Source organism: Ictidomys tridecemlineatus, chromosome 12 (assembly GCF_052094955.1).
Source record: "Ictidomys tridecemlineatus isolate mIctTri1 chromosome 12, mIctTri1.hap1, whole genome shotgun sequence".
Lineage (NCBI taxonomy): Eukaryota > Metazoa > Chordata > Mammalia > Rodentia > Sciuridae > Ictidomys > Ictidomys tridecemlineatus.
The window spans coordinates 46558047-46583133 of record NC_135488.1 but is presented as its reverse complement, the minus strand read 5'-3'; the positions used below and the strand labels follow the sequence as shown (position 1 = coordinate 46583133).

The window sequence follows — 25087 nt, the reverse complement described above, 5'->3', positions numbered from 1 at the left end:
TCTATCAGCCCTAGATTGGGTTGGAGAGGAAGAGGAGGAGGGGTGATACTATTTTATGATGGGTAGATATTCTAGTCTCATTTGAGCTTATACACTGCATGAAATTGTCAAGGCATTTATTACTGTACCCGTTTTACGGTGAGAAATGAGAAGCCCACGAATGTTAAATAATGTGTTCAAGGTTATCATCCCCAGTAAATAAATGACTTTGGTTTCCATGACCTCTGATTGCTGCTACCCCATCTCTTTTCCCAGCTATATTTTGGATTAAGCAACCTTTTGTGAGTTGATTGTGATTTTATTTAGCTTCCATGGAAAATGTGTTTCAAGTTGTAAATGTAATATTGATTTTACTTCACATTTTTTAAAAATATTTTTTTACTTGTAGATGGACACAGTAGCTTTATTTTATTTATTTATTTTTATGTGGTGCTGAGGATCCAACCCAGTGCCTCACATGTGTTAAGCAAGTACTGTACTGCAGAGCTACAACTCTAGCCCTGCTGCACATTTTTGATGGCTGAGTTGGGAATTAATTGAATGTCACTTTTACAATCTTTTACTGTTTTTATGTTGAAATTTAATAATTTGTGAAAGTACACTTCTGAATTTGGCAGAATACTCATTACTTTTGGAATATGTATTACCTGCTTTTTCTTGCTGTAACAAGCCTTAATACCTTTGGAGTTACTGATCATGTAAGTAACTTCTCACACTATTTATTCCCTTGCTTAATATGTTTATCATTTGTAACTCAAAGGTCAGGGGATGAGAATGGAGTTTTTAAACCTGGAGTAGTGTTTTTAAATGGAGGTGAGGGTGGAGGAGGTAGTAATTGGTTCTTTGGCAGGAGTTACCTTAAGGTGGTTGAACTTTGCAACCTCTTCAGTAAACAAATCCCCACTCTGCAGTTCATTTTCCTTCAGTCCCACCTTCCCACCTGACTCTTCAGGAACTGGCATCAGTCCCATATTTCTGTAGAGTCCAGAGTTCTGTGAGTAGAGCATTTCTTAGGATCTAGTTTTCCTAGGGTTGCAAAATTTTACAGCTAGACCCTGGAGGCCTCAAGAATCCAGAAGTGATTGATTCAAAATTCCCAGGGAGCACAGAACTCTGTGGGGCCTGGAGTGCCTGGCTCAGGAACACTTGGAGGCCTGGGATACTGTGGCTAAGCCACAGAAGAAAGGTGACCACAATAATGTCTTCACATCTTGAAGTAGTATGACATAATGTCACTACGTGGAAGCAGCGCCTCAACCTGCACACCTATGGGAGTCTACAGGCGTAGACCTTGGCCACATCCAGGTCAATGGCTCCAGAATGGACAGCCACATGCACACTCGTGTGCAATGTGAAGCTCACCTGGTGACCCCACCATAGCCAGCAGGCTGCAGAGGTAGCATTCTCAAAAGGTGGCTCAGCCTGCTATTTCTGGGATTCTGGAGATTCTTGAAGGATGGGACACTCTTGGATTTCAGTAGCCTCATGCTTTAGCAGGGCCCTGCATCCATTAGGGGCAAAGCCATCAGGGCCCTGGAAGAGCCCAGGCTCCTGCACAGGAATGGCCAATGGAGTCTGCATTGTGCTGGCAAGGTCTGCAGCTCTGATGCCCCCATCTCTGTCAAGCCCATGGAAGCCACAAGCCATTGAGCCTGTATTATACCTGCCTGCACCGCCCTAGAGTAGGAGGTATTTTTTATATGCTTACAAACATGGGTACACTCACACACTTTGTAGAATATGAATTAACCATTCTTCAGTAAATAAAAATCTGGTTAGAGAATGCAGTTTTGATGACTGTGTGGTGAAATCTGAGTCCTGTCTGAGTTAGCTTGAAATTAGTAGATGGTTTTACTATTCTTAGGGTTCACCAAGAGCTCCAGCCTAGCAGGCACAGACAGTTACTTCTTTGTTTCAAGCTGGATTAGCTATCCAGATGTTTTTGGTACTTCATTACTTTTGCATCAGAAAATGTTCTTGAAAATTTTCTGGGGCCTTGTTGTTTTGATGAAGTTTTATATATAGTTCACTGTTTTCCTTACTTCAAATGTAATGGACATTTTGTTATAGTCAGACTGTTAAACTAAGTGGGTCTCGATTAAACATTTCCAGAACTGCATGTTCCTTTGCAGCCCTCTTCTCCTCCAGCTTCCTTTTAGGCACTATTCATTTTTATTATTTAAAGAACTTTATGTTTTGATTTGACAATTCCAGAGGTCATTCTTGAGTCATCAGGGTTGTTTAGTCTTTCTTTTCTGTGTGTATGTGGTGGTGGTAGTACTTAGAGTATTTAGACAACATGTTCTGTATACTTACACACATATGCATATACACACTTTATCTATCTGTCTATCTATACTGGAGATCGAACCCAGAGTGACTTACTGCAGAGCTATATCTCCAGCCCTTTTTAATTTTTAATTTTGAGACAGGGTCTTTCAAAATTGCCAAGGTGGCTGCCACCATACCTGGTTATAGTACTTTTGATTCTGTAGCCAAAAACAAACCAAAGGAGATAGCCAATAAGTTAGGAAAAAACAAGATAACGCTTGTGTCCCGTATGCCTATTCCAGCATCAGAAAACAAAGCTCTTCTACACTTGGTAGATGAGATGTGATATAAACAGAAGTTTGGGAGGGGGGAACTTCTGATCATGATGTTAATGTCAGTCTGGTAACCATAATAGATATTTACTGTCACTGGCTTTCCCTAATCATTTTAATTTTGTTTTTGATAAGGTTTTAGAGGATTTAGGTATATGAAAAATTGTTTAAAATTTTTTTATCACCTTGACTAAATGACAACTACAAGGTTTCAGGTTTTATTCATTTCTGCAAAGGGGGTAGAATAGAACTTATGTAAATATATTAGTGCATTATAATTATACATAACAGTGGGGTTCATCTGGGCAGTCATAAATGTGCATATAACAATTTGTTCATTCTCAATCCCTTTATTTTTCTTTTCCTCTCCTCCCTCCCTCCCATGATCTCTTTTCTGTACTCTACTGGTCTTCCTTCTATTTATTTGTTTTTTAGTTGGTTCATTACAGATATGCATAAAAGTAGAATTGATTGTGCTGCATTTCTCTAATTGCTAGAGATATTGAACATTTTTTCATATTTTTTTGACCATTCATATTTCTGTGAAGTGCCTGTTCAGTTCCTTTGCCTATTTATTGATTGAATTATATGTTTGTGGTTTTTTTTTTTTTTTGGTGTGTTTTTTTGAGTTCTTTGTATCTTTGATCCACCCTGAGTTGATTGTTGTGCACAGTGAGAGAGATGGATGTAATTTTATTCTTCTACATATGGATATCCAGTTTTCTCAGCACTATTTGTTAAAAAGGCTATCTTTTCTCTTGAGTATGTTTTAGGTACCTTTGTCAAGAATCAGATGACTGTATCTATGTGGATTGTCTCTGTGTCTTTTATTCCTTTGGTCTTAGTGTCTGTTTTGGTGCTGTTTTTGTCATTATAACAGTAGTATAGTTGAGGTAGATATTGTGATGTCTTTGGTATCATTCGTCTTGCTCAGTATTGCTTTGGGTGTTCTGGGTGTCTCGTATTCTTTCATATGCATTTTACAACTGCTTTTTCTAATCTTGTGAAGAACATCATTAGTATTTTGATTGGGACTGCACTTTTTGGTAACCAGGCCATTTGACAATATCAATTCTACCTGTCCATGAACATGGTAGTTCTTTCCATCTTCTAAGGTCTTCTTCAATTTCTTTCTTCCATATCCTATGATTTTTACTCTAGAGGTCTTTTACCTTCTTGGTTAGATTTATTTCCAATTGCGGGGGCGGGGGGAGTATGTGGAGGCTATTGTGAAAGGAATTGTTTTCCTGATTCTTTCTCAGCAGATTCATTATTTGAGTCTAGAAAAGCTATTAATTTTTATGTGTTGATTTTTTATCCTGCTACTTTGCTGAATTTATTAGCTCTTGAAGTCTTCTGGTGGATTGTTTTGGGTCGTCTAAGTATAGGATTTTGTCATTAACAGACAGAGATAATGTGACTTCTTCCTTTTCCTGTTTGTATCACTTTAATTTTCTTCTCTTCCCTGATCACTCTGACTAGAGTTTCAAGAACTGTACTGAAGATGAGTGGTGAGAGTAGACATCCTATCATGTTTGTGATTTTAAAGGAAATGGTTTCAGTTTTTCTCCATTTAGTATGATGTTGGCTTTGGGTTTGTTTTTTGTAGTTTTTATGATGTTGAGATAAGTTGCTTTTATCCCTAGTTTCTCCAGGGTTTGTAATATGAATGGGTGCTGGATTTTGTTGAAGGCTTCTTTTTCATCTATTGAGATGGTGATATGATTTTTGTCCTTAATTCTACTGATGTGATGAATTACATTTATTGATTTGCATATATTGAACCAATGCTGCATCCCTAGGATGAAACCCACTTGATCATGGTGTACTGTCATCTTAAAAGTGTTCTCTTTTTAAAAATATTTTCTTTTAGTTGTCAATGGACCTTTATTATTTATTTATTTATATTCAGTGCTGAGGATCAAACCCAGGGTCTCACACATGCTGGGCAAGCCTCTGCGTCTGAGCTACAACCCCAGCCCTTAAAGTGTTCTGGAATGTGATTTGCTAATATTAAGAATTTTTGCATCCATATTTGTCAGGGATATGGGTCTGTAGCTTTCTTTACTTGATGTCTCTGTCTGATTTCGGTACCAGGGTGATACAGGCTTCAATTAATGAATTTGGGATTGTTCCTTCCCTTTGTATTTCATGGAGTAATTGAGGAACATTCGCATTACTTCTCTAAAGGTCTGGTAGAGTTTAGCCGAATACATCTGGCCCCAGGTTTCTCTTGTTGGGAGACTTTTTATTACTACTTTAATCTTGTTGCTTGATCTGTTTAGTTTTCTATATCCTCTTGATTCAATTTGGGCAGCTGACATGTTGTCTAGAAATTTGTCTATATCTTCTAGACTTTCCAATTTATTGGAATATAAATTTTCAGAATAATCCCTAATGATCCTCTGGATTTCAGTAATGTCTGGTGATATCTCCTTTTTCATCTCTGTTGATTTAGGTCTTCTCTCTTTTTTTCTCTTTGTACATTTTCTATTGGTGCATTATAATTGTGTATAATGATGGGATTTGTTGTTACATATTCATACAGCACACAATATAAGGATATAGTTTGACCAATATCACTCTCCAGCACTTCACTCATCAGTCCCTGCCTCCCGACTCCCTGATCCCTTTCCTCTATGGATCTCCCTCTGATTTTCATGAAATCCCCCTCCCTGCCTTTCTTTTCCTTTTCCTGCTCTAGATTCCACATAAGAAAATAAACATAAGATCCTTGATCTTCTGTGTTCAGCTTATTTTGCTTAACATAATGGTCTCTAGATCTATTTTTTCCCCTGTAAATGACATAATTTCATTTTTCCTTAAGGCTGAATAAAACTTCATTGTGTGTATATACCACATTTTCTTTATCCATTTATTCATTGACAGATACCTAGGCTGATTCCATAGTTTGACTGTTGTGAATTGTGGTGCCATTAAACATGGGATGCATGTATTGCTATAGTATGATGATTTTAATTCTTTAGGATAAATACTGAGGAGTGGTATAGCTGGATCATGTGGTGGTTCCATGTCTAGTCTTTTGAGGAACCTCCATACTGATTTCCATAATGATACTAATTTATGGCCCCTTCAACAGTGTAAAAATGTTCCTTTTCCTCCACATCTCTCCAGTATTTGTTATTGTTTGTATTCTTCATGACTGCCATTCTGACTGGTGTGAGATGAAATCTCAGTGTACTTTTGATTTGCATTTTCCTAATTGATAATGATGTTGAACCTTTTTTTTTGTATATTTGTTGACCATTTGTATTTCTTTTGAGAAGTTTCTGCTTAATTTATTTGCCCATTTATTTGTTGAGTTATTGGTGTTAAATATTTTGAGTTCTTTTTATATTCTGAATATTAATCCTCTGTCAGAGGAGTAGCTAGCAAATATTTTCTCCCATTCTGTAGGTTCTCTTTCCTCATTGCTAATCACTGCTTTTTTTCCCCCCTGTGGAGAAGCTTTTTAATTTGATGCCATCCATTTATTAACTCTTGGCATTATTTCCTGAACTTTACGGGTCCTATTAAAAAAGTCATTGTCTGTTTCTATATGTTGGAATATAGACATTTTCTTCTAGGACTTGCATAGTTTCTGGACTAATTCCTAAGTCTTTGATCCAGATTTTTTGCTCAGGTGAGAGATAATGGTATAGTTTCATTCTTTTACATATGGATAACCAGTTTTCCAAGCACTGTTTATTACAAAGGCTTCTTTTCTCCAATGTATGTTTTTGACACCATTGTCAAGAATCAGATAACTGTAGATGTGTGGATTTGTCTGTTGTCTTCTGTTCTGTCCCATTTGTATTCTTTGGTTTTTTTGTTTTGTTTTGTTTTGTTTTAACTCTAACTCTGTAATATAATTTGAAGTCAGGTATTATGATGCCTCCAACATTGCTTTGGCTATTCTTGGTCTTTTATTCTTCCAAATGAATTTTTTTTTTGTAGTGTGAAGAATGTCATTGGTCTTTTGATGGGAATTGCATTTATTTTGTATTGCTTTTGGTAGTATGGCCATTTTAACAATATTAATTCTTCCTCTCCATGAACATGGGAGGTCTTTTTATCTTCTGAAGTCTTCTTCAGTTTTTTTAGTGTTCTGTAGTTTTCGTTGTAGAGATCTTTCACCTCCATGGTTAGTTTTTTCCTAGGTAATTTATTTGTTTGTTAATCTGTTGAGGCTACTGTGAATGGAATTATTTTCCTGATTTCTTTCTCAGTATATTCACTGTTAAAGGTCTGGGGTAGTAGAGCACTTGCCTGGCATGTGTGAGGCACTGGGTTCAATTAAAAATTTAAAAAAATCTTAAAAAAGAATATTCATTGTTAGTATATAGGAAGGGTATTGATTTTTGTGTGATGTTTTTGTAACCTGCTACTTTGCCCAATGATCTTCATATCATCTGCAAACAGTAGTAATTTGATTTCTTCCTTTCCTACTTTTTATCTCTTTTCTTACCTAATTTCTCTGACTAAATTTCTAGCAGTATATTATATATGAGTGGTGAGAGTGGCCTTCCTTGTCTTGTCCCAGATTTTAAAGGAAATGCTTTCACTTTTTCCCCGTTTACTCTGAAGATTGGCTTTAGGTTTTTCATATATAGCCTTTATGATGTTGATGTAGGTCCCTTCACTCCCTGTATTCTTCAGTGTTTTTTTCATGAATGGGTGCTGAATTTTGTCAAAGGCCCTTTCTAGTCTGTAGTTTTCTTTTTGGTTTTGGTATGATCTCTCTTTCTTCTGATTAGTTTGGCTGAGAGTTTATCAATCTTATCTACCTTTTTGAAGAACCAACTCTTGTTGTATTGATCCTTTGTATTTTTTTTAAATTGCTATTTTCAATTTCATTAATTCCAGCTCTGTTCTTAATTATATTCTGTCTTCTGGCTTTGGGATTAGTTTGTTCTTGCTTTTCTAGAGCCTTGAAAAGTAACATTAGATTGTTTACTTGGGATCTTTTTTTTTTTTCCTTAGTGTATGCACTCTGTTCTATAAACTTTACTCCTTGTAGTGTCTCAGAGATTTTGATGTGTTATATCACTGTTCTTATTTGTTTCAAAGATTTTTTTAAAGTTTTTCCTGATTTCTTTTATGATCTATTCCTTGTTCAAAAGTTCTTTATTCAGCCTAATGCAGCAGCTATAACACCAGCAGCTCAGGAAACTAAGGTGGGAGGATTACAAGTTCAAAGCCAGCTTTAGCAACTTAGCAAGGCCCTAAGCAACTTAGTGAGACCCTGTCTCAAAATAAAATACAAAAAAGGGCTGGGAATGTGGCTCACTGCTTAAGCATCCCTGTCAATCCCCAGTATCAAACAATAATAAAAAAATTATTTATTTAATCTCTGTGTCTTATGTTTTCTGGTTTTCATCTTGTTATTGACTTTTAATTTCATTTCATTATGATATGATAAGATACAAGGAATTACCCCCCCCCAACTAAAATTTGCTTTATGGGCTGGGATTGTGGCTCAGTGGTAGAACACTTGCATAGCATGTGTGAGGCACTGGGTTGGATTCCCAGCACCGCATATAAAGTCCATCAACAACTAAAAAATATATATATTTTAAAAAAACTTGCTTTATGTCTGTTGTGGAGAAGGTTCCAAGTGCATCTAAGAAAAAAATGAATTTTGTTGTTGATGGATTATATATTCTATAGATGTCTGTTAAGCCCATTTTATTAATAGTATCTTTTAGATCTGAAGAGTCTTTAGTTTGTGTCTGGATGCCCTGTCTGTTGGTGAGATGTGTTAAAATCACCCCCAATTATTGTATTGGAGTCTGAGACATTATATAGAGTAGTGTTTGTTTTATGCAAGTAGGTGCACCAACATTTGGGACATAAATATTTACAGTTTTTGCATCTTCTTTGTGGATAGTCATTTTACTAGTATAAAGTGATCTTTCTTGTCTCTTCTGAATAATTTTGGCTTGAGGTCTGCTTTGTCAGATATGAGAGTAACCCTAACCCTGTCTTTGATTTCTATATGCAGGGTATATCTTTTTCCATCTTTTCATCTTTAGGCTATGAATGTCTTTATCTATAAGTGGTTCTCTTATTAACAACATATGGTTGGGTCCTGTTTTTGTAATTCTTTCTGCCAGTCTCTGTCTTTTTTTTTTTTTTTGATTGGACACAATGTCTTAATTTTATTTATTTATTTTTATGTGGTTCTGAGGATCGAACCCAGGACCTTGCATGTGCTAGGCGAGCACTCTACCACTCAGTCCCAGCCCCAGCCCCAGTCTATGTTTTTTAATTGGAGAGTAGAGACCATTTATCTATATTTAGTGTTATTATGGAGGGCTGATTATTAATTCCTACCATTTTGATTCATTTCTGATTTATTTTTCAGACTAGTCTTTCCTTTATGTTGCTTCTCTTCTAGTGAGATTTACTCATTTCTTGATTTTTAAGTTTGCACTTTATGTGCATGATATATTTCTGTGTTTTCTGTAGTACTGGTTTATAAGTCATGAATTCTTTTAGTTTATGCTTATCTTGGAAGGTTTTTTTTTTTTTTAATCTAATCTTCAAACCTGAAGGCAAGTGATGGAGTTGTAGAATGATCAAGGCTCACCTATCTTGCACTGAAAAAGTTGGGGGTCAAGAAACAGAGTTCCTGGTTTCAGAGTGAAAATCTAGTAGGGAGTAACAAATAAGTCCCAGGTTGATTGTGATTCATGGCAGCACATGGTGAATATCTTAAGAAGTACAGAGTGATCAGGACCCAAAGGTGAGGGAGAACCCCCCCCCCCAGAAGGAAAAGTGCTCTCCAATAGCAGCATGTGTCCCTTCCAAAGTCTGCACCAATGGTTTCACATTTCCTGACATATTGTTTGATCTTTACTTATCCAAATTCTGTGAAAATGGGTTTGAAACTCCCAAAATATAGTGTGATCTTTCAGTGCACAGAGCATATTGCTTTATCATGAGTGAACTTTCTTGTCTTTTTTGTTCATTTTTCAAAATGAACTATAAGTTCATTTTGAAAGCATCAAAATTGTATCTTGGTGTTGTTTCCTAAGACTAGCACAGTGCCTGACACAAATGAGCAGTTGGTGCTCTTTAAATTATTCCTTTCCCTGTGAATTTCCTTTGTCTCTGCTGCTTTGTGAATGGACTCACTTCAGCAGCCTATTGGATCAGACCTCTCCTATTGTTGTCTGACCCACCCACAGCTCTCTGTGAACCTGTGCTCTTCATGAGTACCTTGCTGTAAGTTACTCAGGGGCAAGGTATATCTTATTCATCTTTACCTGCCTTCTACCTATAAGTTATAGTTACATATATTCATTGGGCAAATATTTGCTGAAATGAAAATGAAAGGAAGGTTTCCATTTATACATATTTGTTTGCTACTCATGCTTCTGTTTTGTGGTATAGGGTGAATAATAAAAAGTTTCACTCCATTTGCTCAAAGGTTGATTTTTACCAGCTAAATGTTTTTACCAATTTATACTCTTAATACACACCAATTATTCTACATCATATTTTATTTTTAAGAAAGAAAGAAAGTGATGTTTCAGATGTTTTAAGCATTTCTGGTAACTTAAAACATATTTGGATTCTGCAGGTAAAAATGAAAATCCACATTTATTGAGAAATAAAATCTTGCCCATCTGTTCTCTCCATCTACCAAGTGACTATTGAATGCTCAGAGGTTGTAGATGTTTTGATGCTGTAGTGAAGCATATAGTAAAGTTGCTTATTAGTCATTAGTTATTTCTAATTATGACTCATTTAATCTTCCTTCTTAAACTTTTTTTTTTTTTGGCAGCACTAGAATTGAACCCAGGGTTGCTCTATTACTGAGCTACACACCCAATTCTCCTTATTTTATTTAAAAATTTTGAAACAGAGTCTCACTGGATGCCCAGGCTGTCCTCAGACTTTAGGTCTTCCTACTTCAGCCTCCTGAGTACTGGGATTATAAGTGTGTGCCACCACACCTAGCTCAATTAAATTATCATTAACTGAGCTTATCCTTTGCATTTGAATATGTATAAACCTATTTCATCTATTTTCAATCTGTATACCCAATTCTATTTCGATATTCTCTCTATAAATGCAAGCATTTTATTTTGAAATTATTTTCAAATGTTAAACTTAATATACATTGGTGGTATCATAAGATTTTAACTGTATAGAGTAAGGAATATGCATATACTTGCCTCTATCCCATTCTCTGACATTCCTTTAACCAAACAATGCCTTAGTTGAAATATATATATATATACATATATGTATGTATATGTATATATAGTCATAGATGAACACTCAATATCTTTATTTTATTTATTTATTTTTGTATGGTGCTGGGGATGGAACTCAATGCCTCACACATGCCAGGCAAGGGCTCTACCACTGAGCTACAGCCTCAGCCCTTCGCTGAACTTTTAAAGCATTTTAGTCATCATGAGAAATGTTTATTTTAGTTCAAGAAATGTAAAAAAAAAAAAATTAATCTAGTTATCAAGAGAAACAATGATACCAGGATATCCTTTCTTTGTTTCCTCAAGAATAAATGTAGGAGCTAGAGTTGTGGCTCAGTGGTAGAGGACTTGCCTAGCATGTGTGATGTACTAGGTTTGATTCTCAACACCGCATATGAATAAATAAATAAAATAAACGTCCATCAATATATAAAAATATTTTTTTTTAAAAAAGAATAAATGTAGCCAGGTATGGTAGTACACTTCTGTAATCTCATTGACTGGAAAAGACTGAGGTGAGAGAATTGTAAGTTGGAGGCCAGCCTTGGCAACTTGAGGAGACCTTTCCTCAAAATAAAAAAGATAGGCTATAACTTTATGATAGAGCACCCTTGGATTCAATTTCCAGTACTGCTCCCCACCAAAGAATAAATTTAATCTTAAATTTCAGGTTAGCATCCTTGATCACTATTCCATATCACTTTTTAGTATACATTCATGGGATTTGTAGGCTGAGTTCTTACAATTCAAGTTTTACTGACCCTGCGGTGAATCAGTGAATCAGACTTTTGTACAGAAATACATTGTTTGAATTTTCACCATTATGATTTTATTTTACCTTTTCTATAGCCCCAAGATTTAAACAAAATGGTTATTATCCCATTTTATGGATGCTAGTACTGGATATAGAGAATTTTGACTAAACCAATTTGTTACAGCTAGTAAGGGTACAATTAAGACTATAATTTTACTGCCAGTGTACCATATATAGCTGTATGATGTTTATGTGCATATGAACTTATTACTAGCTATAGCTGAGGTTTGTCAAGAATGTTATATATATTTAAAATTTTTTATTGATGTATAAAATTCATAGGAAAGAGTACATAAATCTTAAGTGCGCAGATTGGAAAGTTTTCATCAAGTGAACATATGGTGAAACGATTTTGAATATGAATTCATACTGAAATATAATGAAGACTGGGGATGTGGCTCAAGCGGTAGCGTGCTCGCCTAGCATGCACGAGGCACTGGGTTCAAGCCTCAGCACCACATAAATGTAAAATAAAGATATTGTGTCCACCTAAAACTTAAGAATAAATATTAAAAAAATAAAATATAATATAATGAACTTTATTGAATATCCAGAGCTTCCTGATTCCAGAGAAATTATTTATTTTTATTCTTCTGTTAAATTTCTGTGAATACTAGTTTGAATTAAGTGGGTTTCTAATTTTGTTTGAGAAGTATTCACTGAGAGTCTCTTCTCTGTTAAGCATGTGCGTGGGTGTGGGGGATACGGCTGAGAATAAGAATCATCACTTGTAGTGACTTTTACTTGGGACTGGACCAGTAAGAATTAGAGAAATTCCTATGGGAGCACGAGTGTCCAGCCTGAGGAGCTTTGGAAAATTTCCCAGAAGAAGTGACATCTAGATTGAGTCCTATATGTGTGTGGGAATTATCTAAAGAAGCCCTTCAAGGAAGGAAGAGCAGAAGGCAGGAGGCCAAGAGGAAAGAGCAGGATGTTGAGATGTAGCAGGCAGGTCCGCATGGCTGCCTTGGAGCCTGGGAATCAGGGAGGGGAATTGGAGAGTTCTGGGGCAGGGTCACCCAGGCCAGTTTTTACTGTTAATTAAGTTTCCCTGTTACAAACAACAGGAATCTACTCTGAAAAACATAAATTAAAGAGGAATTTATTGGAAAAATAGTGGGGTGGTTCCCAGAATTAAAGAAAGGGCTGAGTATGCAGATGTCTGAGAAGGCAAACAAGTAGGGCAACTCCTGGCAACTCAGTAGAACTTGTAGAATTTCTATGCAGGGCAGTGTCATTAGTTTACTTGCTCCAACCACGGATTGTTGGTCTTAGAATATTCATGTTTGAGAAATAGGATCTGATTGGCTTAGTTCAGGTGTATTCTCAAACCAGGACCAATTGTGTGGCCAGAAACAAGCACCATGTCTAGTCAGTCTGGGTAATGATCAGGATAGCAAGATTCATTACCTGAAACAGAGTGCTCAGAAATGAGGACACTGTCCAGAAAGCAGCATGTTGTGGCTTGGAGAAGGAATGAACTGAATGTAGTGATCAAGAAGGACTGAATATGCAGAGACCAGTAGAAGGCTGTTCATTACTCAAGTGAGAGGTGATGGTGCCAGAAGTAGGTATTGTCTCTCAGGAGACGAAGAAGAGAATAGATTCTGAGATACTTAAGAGGCAGAGAAGAAAGGACTTTGCAGTCGGAAGTTAGGAGATTTGTTGGAAAGATTAAGGAGTTATAGATGATTCCTACGTTTCTGACTTGGGCAAGACCCTTGGATTCCTTACAGGGAGAAGGGCTAGTTTTCAGAAGAGGGATAGGACTTTCATTCAGGTTTAAAAGTATTAGTTGGAGAGCTGGGGCTGTGATTCAGTGGTAGATGCTTGCCTTGCATGCATGGAACACTGGGTTCGATCCTAAGAATCACGTAAATACATAAAATAAAGGTATTGTGTCCATCTACAACTAAATTTTTTTTGAAGTGTTAGTTGGAGTACTAAGCAGACCACATTTAACATAAAACACCTAGGTATAAATAGCTGTTCACCAGTGAATTTCTTCCATGGTTCATATTCAGCCACCAGAGACCTCTTAGTCCAACATAAGTGGTCTTTTCCCTTGTTGTCCCTTTCCTTTCCTGTGTCCCTGGGCTGCCAGGGCCTTTTCACAATTTTGCTCTGGGAATTCACAAACTGCTTCTTCTTCTTCTGCTCCCATACTTTGGGCAGGTTCAGGTCCAAGTGGGTATTGGGGATTGTAGTTTTTTTTTTGTTTTTTTTTTACCAGAACTGTGAACGTTAAGAACCAAGTGCTTGAGTTTTCTCTTGGGTTGTATTAGGGTTAAAAGAAGCTTGCTATTTTATGATACTGTTTTTGTAAAATAATTTAGTTTGAGTTTGAAAATATTTGCAAATGGGAGTCTTTCTTTATTAAAGAGATAAATTTATAGTAGAAATGTTTTTAGTTATAGTATTTTAGTTTTAATAGTACTTAGTGTTATCTTGTCAAATGAGCCAATTTAAATCCTGGCAAGTGGTCCTTTCAGATACTGTAGTCAGTGCTTTTGCCATTAGGTTGCATAATGGCTTTAGAAATCCTTTGGGTCAGTAGTCTTTGGTGGAACCAGAACTATACCCTAAGGAGCATGTGGGGCATTTTTGGTTATCTCAATAGTTTGGGACAAAATGCACCATAGGCATTAAGTAGGGGCCTATAGTACCAGAGGTGCTGGATGTCATAGAATATGCATCCACAGGACTTTAGTGTCATTTAAAAACAGTAGCAACAACAGAAAAATACTTTTATATAATTATCTGAGCATAGTTCCTCTGTTTCAGATTTAATCATGAAGTACTTTTGCTCAGTTTCACTAAACTTTTCCAGGAATGCCAGGAAATTGTAAATCTACTAAAGAATGAAGTTTGCTTGGGACTTTATGCTTTTACTTTCATAGGTGGCATTAATTTGTCTTATCCTTATTTTTTAAATTTTTATTTTTTTGGTGCTGGGGATTGTTAAGCTTTCTGTATACTAAGCCCCACCACTGAGCTATCCCCTCCTCTCTGAGCCCCTGCTCTACCCTTAATTTTTATCTTATTTAGAAGATAAAATCCTTTAAGACAATGGTTAGGATATTTGGAAAGTGTTTTGTTATAGGGTGTGATGGCACACACATTGTTTTAGTCATCTTTTTCACTGCTGTAACTAAAAGATCCAACAAGAACAATTTTAGAGGAGGCAAAGTTCATTTGGGGTTTGAGATGGGGCAGAACTTCATGGCAGAAGAATGTGATAGAGGCAAGCAGCTCAAGACATCACACCAGGAAGCAGAGAGAGAGATTCTACCCACCTTATACAAAATATGTATCCAAAAGATATGCCCCCATGACCACTGCCTCTACCCACACCCTACCTGACTATAGTTACCACTCAGTTAATCCTTATCAGGGAATTGATTCACTCATTGGGTTAAGATTGTTTTAACTCAATCATTTCATCCCTAGATTTTCTTACATTGTTTCACTAGATGAGCTTTTGGGAAACACCTCAAATCCAAACCATAACACACCTGTAATTTCAGTTATCTAGAGGCAGAAGCAGAAGGATTGTTAAGTTTGAGGCCAGGCTGGGCAACTTACTAAGAACTTGTCTTAAAATAAAATAAAATAAATAAAATAAAGGACTGGGGATGTAGCTCAGGGGTAGAATGCTCCTGGGTTCAATTCCTAATACAACTCCCCAACAAACCCAGCCCACCCCACAAAAATAAAAGCTTTTTTGTTTTGTAGTGATAGATGGAGAGAGAGTTGGTAAACTAATGTTTTCTCCAGTGAAATAGGGTAAAAGGCCAGGGAAAGAACATTTGTAGAGATGAATATCATGAACTGCTGTAATAATTGTGTTTTATAAAAGGATCTGAGAAGAATATGAGGATGGAGAATTTGAGTATTACTTGGTAGATTGGGTAGATCAAGTAGGGTAAAATTAACCCCAATTATTAAATGTCCAGAGAGAGAAAAGTATGTAAGTATATTGGACGTTGCACAAATTAAAATGTAAATCTACGTCTAGAGAGTATTTTATGGAAAATATTTGCCTTGACTTCATTTCTATGTGAGTGGTAAAGAAGCACAGCCAGGATTGTGAGAAGACTGGTTCTTCCAGGGGGCCCTGACCCAGCTGCAGTGTTATGGAGTTGTAGCTCCATCTGCTGGAGAGAAGCATCTAATGCAAATGTGATCATAGTAAGCAAGCATTATCACCTAAATACTTAACTGTGTGCCTGGTAGCACCTTGTCAGGCCCCAAGGCATCCGAGACTTGAAAACGTAGACTTGTTCCTTGCTCCCTCCATGCTTATCCCTGAGAAGTCTTCTGTTGTCAAGAAAAAGACTTTTAATTTAGCATGTGTGCTTTTCATTTTGTGTTCTCTTCCTTTATTTTTTTCCTTGGGTAAGGGCTAGGGAAGGTTGCTCAGTGGTTGGACACACGCTTAGAAGGCATGAGGCCCTGAGTTCAGATTGTTCATTCATGAAATTTAAAAAAAAAAGAAAGAAAGAAAGAAAGAAAGAAATATAAGGTTGACATCTGTAGATCTGTAGCAACTGATTTTTCCTTGAGTGTTATCTCTATCTGGGCTTCTTTTTCTTCACGTGTTATGTAAAAATGACAGTGCCTCTTCTACAGGCTTCAGTTGAGCTCATGTTATAAATATTAAATGCCTTTATATGTGTGCTAGGGATAGGCACAAGGGACATCCTAATGACTAGGAATCTGTCCTGAAGGAGGTTAAAGAAAGAGCCACAAAAGTACTGAGGAGGGGTGCTGGTCAAGATGGGGAGTGGGACTGGGAAGGGATGAAAATGATTTTTTAAAAATCCTGATGTTCCACCAAGTACAACATGTTAAAATTAGCAAGAGGAAGTTGGGGTAAGACCTTCCAGGTGGAGCATCCAGTGGAAGCAGCAATGTTGAGCTGAGAGCCTGCATGGTGTTTGTGTCACTGCATAAAATGAGTGGCAGGAAGTGTCCAGAGATGAAGGTTTAGGGAAGTAGCTGGAGCCAAAGTCTGTCAGAAGAAAGGAGAGAGGCATGATAGTAGCTAGAGAACAACTCAGACTCATTTTAAGGTAGTAAAAACTGAAACCTGTTTACAAACTCCTGGTGGGAAAGAGCTCATAGAGGAGGGGAGTGACTGTCTAGTTATGGGCCTCACATGGGCCTTCTCTGGGGCTAAAGGGCCAGAGTAAGAGGAAAGCATGTGAGTGGGCTGGAGTGGGGAGGTGGAAAGCGGTAATTGAAAAAGACCTTCCAAAAGATGTTTTCTTTATAAAGGAGGTAATGGAACAATACCATTTTCTAGTGATAAGAAGAAATGGATGAGGTTGATAATGGGGAAATCCTCAAGAATGGTAAAATAGTTCTTAAGGAGAATTTTATATGGCTTCAAGATGAAGATTGACAGCACTTAACCAAGAATAGAGAAGTTAACAACATTGTCCCTCTCTACAGCCTGGTCATCTGCTTAGCATAGGCCAGCTCAGGAGTTCATCTACTTAGTGGGATCCAGCCTAAGTAATGAACATAGAGGAAGGCCCAAAGGGAGAGAGGAAATGGGAGTGATCCAGGGACAGGTGGTCCTCCCATTGGAAGAGCAGAAGTGGAAGTGAAATAAGTAGTAGGATTATGATAGTGGTTATCATGGAGAAAGAAGATGATGACCCAAGTGATGAAGTGTTCAGGGGTTGAAGTTGAGGGACTTGGAGGCTCGGAGGTAATGGCTAGTTTGTTGTATTTGGGTGGCTTAAATGTCAAAAGAGGATAAACTTTACTTTTCTCTGCTCCCAAATATTTGCTGTCAGTGCTGCTCATTCTTTCAGCCTCAGTTTAAATGTTTCCTTAAGCTTCTTCTAATCATCCTCCCTTAACAAGTATGCCCCTCTTTTGTATCACAACATTCTGCTTGTTTCTTTTACAGTGCATGGCGATCAGCAAAGGACTGGAACACAAAAATATATCAGCTACCTCCCTTCTTTGGGTTTGAACCTCAATAACATAAACCATTTTCTTAGAATTCCATTATCTTGGGCAGAAGATTTCCGTTCTGGTTTTCCTCTCCCAAGAGAGATGGCAGTTGCTTTCTAGGGTTTATCTATGTGGTATAGGACTGTTCATGGTGGAGTTGAGGGTGGTCTGTCTCTAGCCCTGAAATAGCCTTTTCCCTTCAGCTTCCATTCCTACTCCCAAAATAAAGTAAATAAGTCAAAGCCAGAAAAACATTCTTCCTGGTATTTTACTGCTTTGAATATTGTGTAAGAAATCCAAATATTGAGTAATGAATAGAGTTTAAATTACAGTACGAAAGTGAAGCCTGTGACTGTGTTCCCCTAGAATCCTGGATAGAACCCTGAGTTCTAGAATTCACTGTGCTGTACTTAAGTCTTTACTTCTCCGAGTACTAAACTCTTTCCTGTAAAATAGATGATAGACTGCCTCCAAGTACCTTTTAGTTCTATACTCTTCTGCTTATCACCAGCTGTAAATGCTACTAGCACCTAGTCTCTAGTGATGGGTGACAAAGTGATGAGTTGTCCTGTTTTTAAAAGATTAACTTCAGGCACCAGTACCTAGAAGTACTTACTATGCTAAAAATCATTGTTGTATAAAAAGGGAATTGGACTAAGGTACTTCATTTTATTCTCAATGAAGCAGTACAGGAAGCCTTAATTTATGAAAGAGGAAGTCTATATTAATGGCTCCCAAGTTCTTCCTTAATCTCAACCAAAGATCCCTTTATTCTCCAGTGGAAACTTGGCATTGAGGAGTCTTGGGGGAATTGACTCAGTTGGGTGTGTGGGGCCTCAGCACACTGACCATGCTTTTCCTAGGTACTGTTTGCAGGATACCTGGTACAAAACAGCTTCCCCTGATCAGCTAGCAGAGCCTGGGATGCCTATTTCTAAGCTGCCCTGGGCCTTGCCACTGGGAAGATATAGTAAAGAAAAACCACTTGAAACCAAAGTCTCAAAGCATCCAGAGGAGATGTAAAAGAAGCTCTATTAATTCAAACATACAGTTGTTTTCAAGATCCAGAGGAGTAAAGACTGCTGTTTTCTGAAAGTTCACATCCTATGCGGATTGCTTGTTGACTATTTTTCTAAATAATTGCATATTACAAATGCAAGTTTTTGGATGAATATCTTCACAAAGTACATAAAAAACTCAACAGGATGTAAGTTATGACATTTAGGGGTGTTGTCTTATTGCTTCAGAACTGTGTGGGGTAATCATGTAACACACCATGTCACATGATTTGACTGAATGCAGAGAAAAACCTCAACTTGGTTTCATTGGCTCAGACACAAAATTAAGGCAACAGACACAAAATTAAGTTGAGGAAGTACTGTACAGTGTAGGAAATAGGAACTTTTAAAGATAATTCACTGTGATGTGAAACTGGCTGCCTAAGCCCAGATAACTGAGTTAAAATAAGAGACGTACCAGTAGGGAGATCCCTAATTTTGAGAAGAGAAAAGGAGCGTGAAGACACTGCAGATAAAGAGCTCAGTCTCCACTGACTTTGCAGAGGTGGGTCTGTATGTGTAAAGTGACTTAAGATGGAGGAGTAGAAAAGAACCTGATACAGTAAACCAGCCATGTACAGGGTATTGTTGTATCTGGTATTTTCATTGTTTTTCCTTTTGACATATCTCAATTATTTAAAAGCAATTTTAGAATTTAGATATATATCTGAACTTTTTTTTAATTAAATATATAACTACTTAAAAGCAAATCTGAAAGATACTTATTTAAATCCTTGGATAAGTTACAGTAACCATTAGTTGTATTAATTAAAATCTCCTCCCTGCTTCAAAGGATAATGATTGTGGTTTTTACTTCTTGTAGATATATATTTAATTATTGAATTTATGTATTGTTGATTTCAAAGTGAAGGCAGGTGTGGAAGGGCACCTATTCTTAATAATGCTTGGCATCGTGTACTCTGTTCCTGTGAAACCTTATGCTATAAAAGACGTCGGTAATGCTTTTTGTCATTGAATCACATTAAGTTTTTTTTAACACAAATTTAAAATTTTAATTTGTGTCTAGGGTCTTTGGGAAGAAAATATACCATGTAACACTGTGTGTAGTGAACTTTAGTCCTTGTCTTTTGTCCAACCAGAACTAAAATAAATAAACAAGTAAATAAATAAATAAAAATTTAAAAAAGAGGATGATCACTTTAATTTGATGTTTTAATTAATAAAAAAGATACATATATTAGCTTACAGATAACAAGGCATTGTGCATGTCTGATAAAATGAATAAGAGATTCTAGAGGGGAACAGACAGTTTTGATTTTTAAAAATGTATGTAACCCAGCATCTTGACATAAGTACTTTAAAATGTGGGAGATAACCAGAAAGAATAATGACCTGTAATTCTCAGGGTGGCATCATTTAATGATTTTTTAAATTGGGCTTGAAGAATTTAAAAAATGATAGGATAGAGGGTTCCAGGCAGAATTGGTGACAGCTTGAACCTGAGAAAGTTTATTGGTCAGTGTTACTATTTTGTTCACAATCCTCTATTGTCTTCTATCTTACTTAGATCCAGAGTCTTTATTCTGATCTGCACCTGTTCTATACCTTTTGGATGCCATGTCTTTTCCACTAGATCGTAAAATCCATAAGACAGGAATTTTGTCTCCCTTCTTCACCTTTGTATTCCTAATACATAGAGCAGTAAATGCTTAGTAAATAATGAATGCAAAATTCAAAAATTGTTTTATGTACTGGAATGTAAGATGTTTTTGAGGGGTGAGAATGACAGGGAGTGAGACTGCATGTGGAGTATTGGTCTTGAAGCTTTTGAGCTTAAAGGCAGTGTTTATGCTTTTTACATTGAAGTAATGTTACAGCATAAAGGATAGATTAGAAGGTTGGAAGAGTGGAGATGGCAATGCCATACGAAAGATCACGTTAGTGGTTTCTTCAATTAACTTTTGAATGTTTGCTTTATGCTAAGTACTGTGATAGATTCTGGGGATTCAAAGATGACTGAAAAATGGTTGCAGTTGGTGGGGCCAGTACATTCTGCAGCAGAGGTCTGAGCAAATAATGTGGTGGTGATCTGAGCCTGGGCATTTTTCAGAGGGTAGAAAAGAGAGAAGTTTCATTGACAATTTCTTTGGGTCAGCAGCTCAAAGAATTCCCAGAGAAAAGATGAAAATTTTAAGGGAACTTCGACAAATGTTTTTAGACTTATTATTTTTAATGTAGTGGTTTTCTTGTGATTTTGAATTAGATCTTTCCCAAAAGTTCTTAGTTCTGTGTTGATGGTCCATTTATTCTTAGAACAAGGCACACATGAGGGAAGAGCTCTGTTTGACCTTTGAGTCAGCATGTAGCTTCTGGGGCTTAGTTTGTCAAAGTAAGAAGGAGATGTCAGTATTCCATAGAGTGATTGAATTAAACAGGGTTGTATTTGGGAAAGTATTATGAACATTGAACATTGCTACTAAATATATGGTGGCATTGCTAGGGGAAATGGATACTTTTAACATCCCAGATGATAGTTTGGAATAGGAAAAATAGAATAAGAAAAACTGAAAAATAGTTTTATTCAATGAGGGCGGGGCAGGGAGGCAGATAGTCCCTTAACTGTGTGTGTGTGTGCGTAATTACACACATGCATATAGCTTAATAACTGTGCTTAAAAGGAAGCTTATTTGCCACCTGGGAAGGACATTTAGACACCTCATTTTTGGGGTTTAGCTTTTCATGGTTTTTCTTCTCACCAATTTGACAGTTTCAGATTTGTTAGGAGAATATGCTTTTCTTGTTTCTTTTTTTCATTGAACCTGTTTATATTTGGAATACTGTGGTATAATTGAGAAACCATGGGATTTAGAACTATAGTCTTGGATTCAGATCTTATGTCTGCCACTTAAACAATTTGTTTAATATGAGTCATATTTCCTTGTCTATGAATGGCAGCAGTATCTTAATATGTGAATGGTAAGGATTGATTGAGATAATGTATGTAAAAGGATCTTGGCTTGAATTTGGTAGAAGCTAAATGGTCAACAAATGCCCTCCTCCTTCCATTATTTTGGCTAAAAAATATATATATATGTTATATATATAATATGTTATATATACACATATACATGTATATATGTGTATATATAACATAAAGTTCACCATTTTAATTATTTTAAAATTTAGAAGCATTAACTACATTCATGTTGTATAATCACTGTTCATACTTTTCTCCTACTGTTTCCAAAACTTTTCATCATCCCAAATAGAAAATTTGTAATTATAAACTATAACTCTGTATTCCCACCTCCTAGTCCCTTTTAACCTCTCATCTACTTTCCGTGAATTTACTTACTTTAGATTTTTTCATGTAAATGGAATTGTACAACATACTGTCTTCTATGTCTGGCTTCTTTCTTTAGCTTAATGGGTTTGAGTTTTATCTATATTGTAGCTTGATCAGAATTTTGTTCCTTTTAATGGATGAATGTTATTTCTTTTTATAGGTATACAACATTTTGTTTGTTCTTTCATATGTAGAAGGACACTGAGTTGTTTCTGTCTTTGAGCTCTGGAGAGTACAAGTGTCTGAGTCCCTATTTTCAGTTCTTTGAGACTATATCCAGAGCCACAACTGCCTTCTGCCCTACCTCCACTTCACTCATACATATCTTCTTTAAGATCTGGAACTATTAGAGTTGAAAGCAGCTAGCTTCTGTTTAGCTGGTAATTTCATGTTTTTTCTTCATTTCCAAAGGGGTACAAATATCTTTCAAACCTTCCACTGCCCCACTGCTTTAAAAACAAAAAACAAAGCCCCTTTTATTTTTTCTTTTTTAAATCCCCACCCCTTTTCTTTCCCTCATTAATCTTCCCTTTACCCTTTGCTTTATTGCCATTCCTTGCTTTTTCTAAAGGAATGCCCAGAAGGAATCTTGCAGGATTAGTTCTCCTTTCCCCTCTCCAGCCCTGCCCTGACCCAGAGCTGCTGTTCTCCTCGATAGGGTCATAGAAGTGGAATGAGACCTAGAGGCTAAACTACATTGATTCACAGTAGACTTTAAAGCAGATTTTCAGAACGATTAGCACTTATACTAAAAACTAGCAAGTCTTGGGTGGGGAGTAAGAAAATAACATCATCCAACGGGAAAATTGAATCACCAAAGCTTCCAGCTTGGGTTACTGCTCTACATAACTGGGGAGAATTGTAAAGGTGAATTTTCTACAGATAAAACAACCAGAAATAAATCCCAGGCTGCCAAGTCAGATGGGATTTCCTAGTCAAAAAGCGTGCTTTTTCTGGGCACTGTGGCACAGGCCTGTAATCCCAGCAGCCCTGGAGGCTGAGACAGGTGGATTGCAAATGCAGAGCCAACCTCAGCAACTTAGTGAGGCCCTGTCTCAAAATAAAAAGATCTGGGGATGTGGTTCAGTGGTTAAGTGCTCATAGGTTCAATACATGCCCCCCCCCCAAAAAAAAGTGCTTTTTATCGTTTTACAATCTTGGTTGGCTAATAATTAAAACTCATCATTCAGTTTTTATTTTACCTATTTCTAAGAACATGGTAAGAATCTTCAGTCACTTTATATCTAATGAGACCCTAGTGGTAAATAAAGCATGCATCCATACATCTTTGGAGAATGAAGTATGCACAAGTGAAATTGCCAGAATTACAACAAAGCCACACTTAAATGTAGGCATTAGTAATGAGCTGTTGGTAAAATGAGCAGTAGCCAGAATTTTGAGATTAAATTTAATAACTTATTAGTATATGGACTAGCAGAGAGGGGGTGAGCAGGATATAATAGGTGCAGGGTATGAGTAAATAGTGCAACTCTGGGGAACAGGATTGGTTTTGCTGAGGAAATTCAACACATAACCCTGCCTCATATGGGTGAATTCTGTGGAAGTGATTAAAGTGGAGAAGTAAAAAGGACTGGAATCCAGATGTACCATGAGTCACCCCAAGATGATTAAATCAACTGTTGAACATATCCACAGAAAGGGAAGTAGCATTTGTTGAGAACATACTTCGAGTTGCTGAATGCTAAAATGTTTTCCTTGTGTTTTTAGTCCTTACTGGCCTGTGAGGGAGTTTTATTTCGCTCACAGTATAGATATCTGAGTTGCAGGTGAAGAAACTCACTCAGCAAATAAGAGATGGGGCCAGTATTCTGCTCAAGGCAGCTGCTCCCCACTTCCTCCCCCACTTGCTGCATGGTTAGAAATGAAAGGATTCAAGAATTCCTTTTTTTTGAATCTGAACAGGTCCGGCTGAGTTTTCATGCCTCCTCCTCAAAGTGTTTTCTGGACTACATTTCTTAATTCAGTAAATAGGGCTTAGGTTGTCTAGAGTGGTACTAATCCAACAGAAATGTAACCTGAGCCCCACATGCAATTTGAGGTTTTCTAGTAGCCATGTTCCAAATGCAAAAGGAAACAGGTGAAATTAAGAAAAAAAATTTTTGTAGTTATAGATGGACAGAATGCCTTTATTTGTTTATTTTTATGTGGTACTAAGGATTGAACCCAGTGCCTCATATATGCTAGGCAAGCGCTCTGCCACTGAGCTATAGCCCCAGCCCAGGTGAAATTAATTTTAATAATATATTTTATTTAGCCCAATGTGTGAAGCATTATGATGTCCAAGCTATTACACACCTTGTAATCAATATTTTTAAATTATCAAGATAATCCAGTGTATATCTGACACTTAAAGCATATCTCAGTTTGTTTGTACATCTCAATTTGGACTAGCCACATTTAAGTTGCAACATGTCACTTCTCCAAACTGGAAAAAAAAAGTTAGGAAGAATCATCCTAAAAGTAAATCAAAAGTAAGGCCCCACTTTGAAGCCATCAGGAGGACTTATGGCAGGCTGGTGAGCAGCTTCCCCTGAAATGGCAAGCTCCATGAAAGGAAAGGTATTATACAGAAAATGTGGGGTTGCTCTGTGAAGGAAAGTATAGAATGTGACTATATTGTGTAAGGACATTACTGCCTGAAGGGGAACAGTAAGATCAGACTGACCTTTATCACCACCACCAATAAGGAGGCCACAGAAAACTCTGTGGTGTCAGCTGCTAAATGGTGAACTATATTTGGGCTGGAATGGGAGTCAGTGACGTCTTTTGGCAAATTATAACCCTTAAAAATGGTAACCACATCCTCTAATGTATATATGGATGTTGTTGCCAAAGTCTTTTTTTCCCTAATGCCTTTTCCAGATGGAAGCTGTAATGTCTGCCTGAGGAAATAACCATGAACAAACTACCTTATATGGGATTTTCCAGACCTCAGCTCTACCCAGAGCAATACAAATGAAAGTTTCAGACCTCCATTCCAGCAAAACAGATCATCCCATATTTATAAGATCTTTAATTATTTCTTCCATGCTTTTTACTTTAAAATTCTTCTTAAAATTTTCCCTTCATCTTTCTTTCTGTGATTC

At 36.9% G+C, this 25087-nt stretch overlaps 1 protein-coding gene and 1 pseudogene across 4 annotated transcripts in view; one reads left to right on the top strand and one right to left on the bottom strand.

The window, feature by feature from the left end:
• Lims1 (LIM zinc finger domain containing 1) overlaps positions 1-25087 on the top strand; it is a 146293-nt gene that overhangs the window by 40688 nt on the left and 80518 nt on the right. The window lies entirely within an intron of this gene.
• On the bottom strand, positions 1205-1590 carry LOC110597078 (gem-associated protein 7-like; annotated as a pseudogene).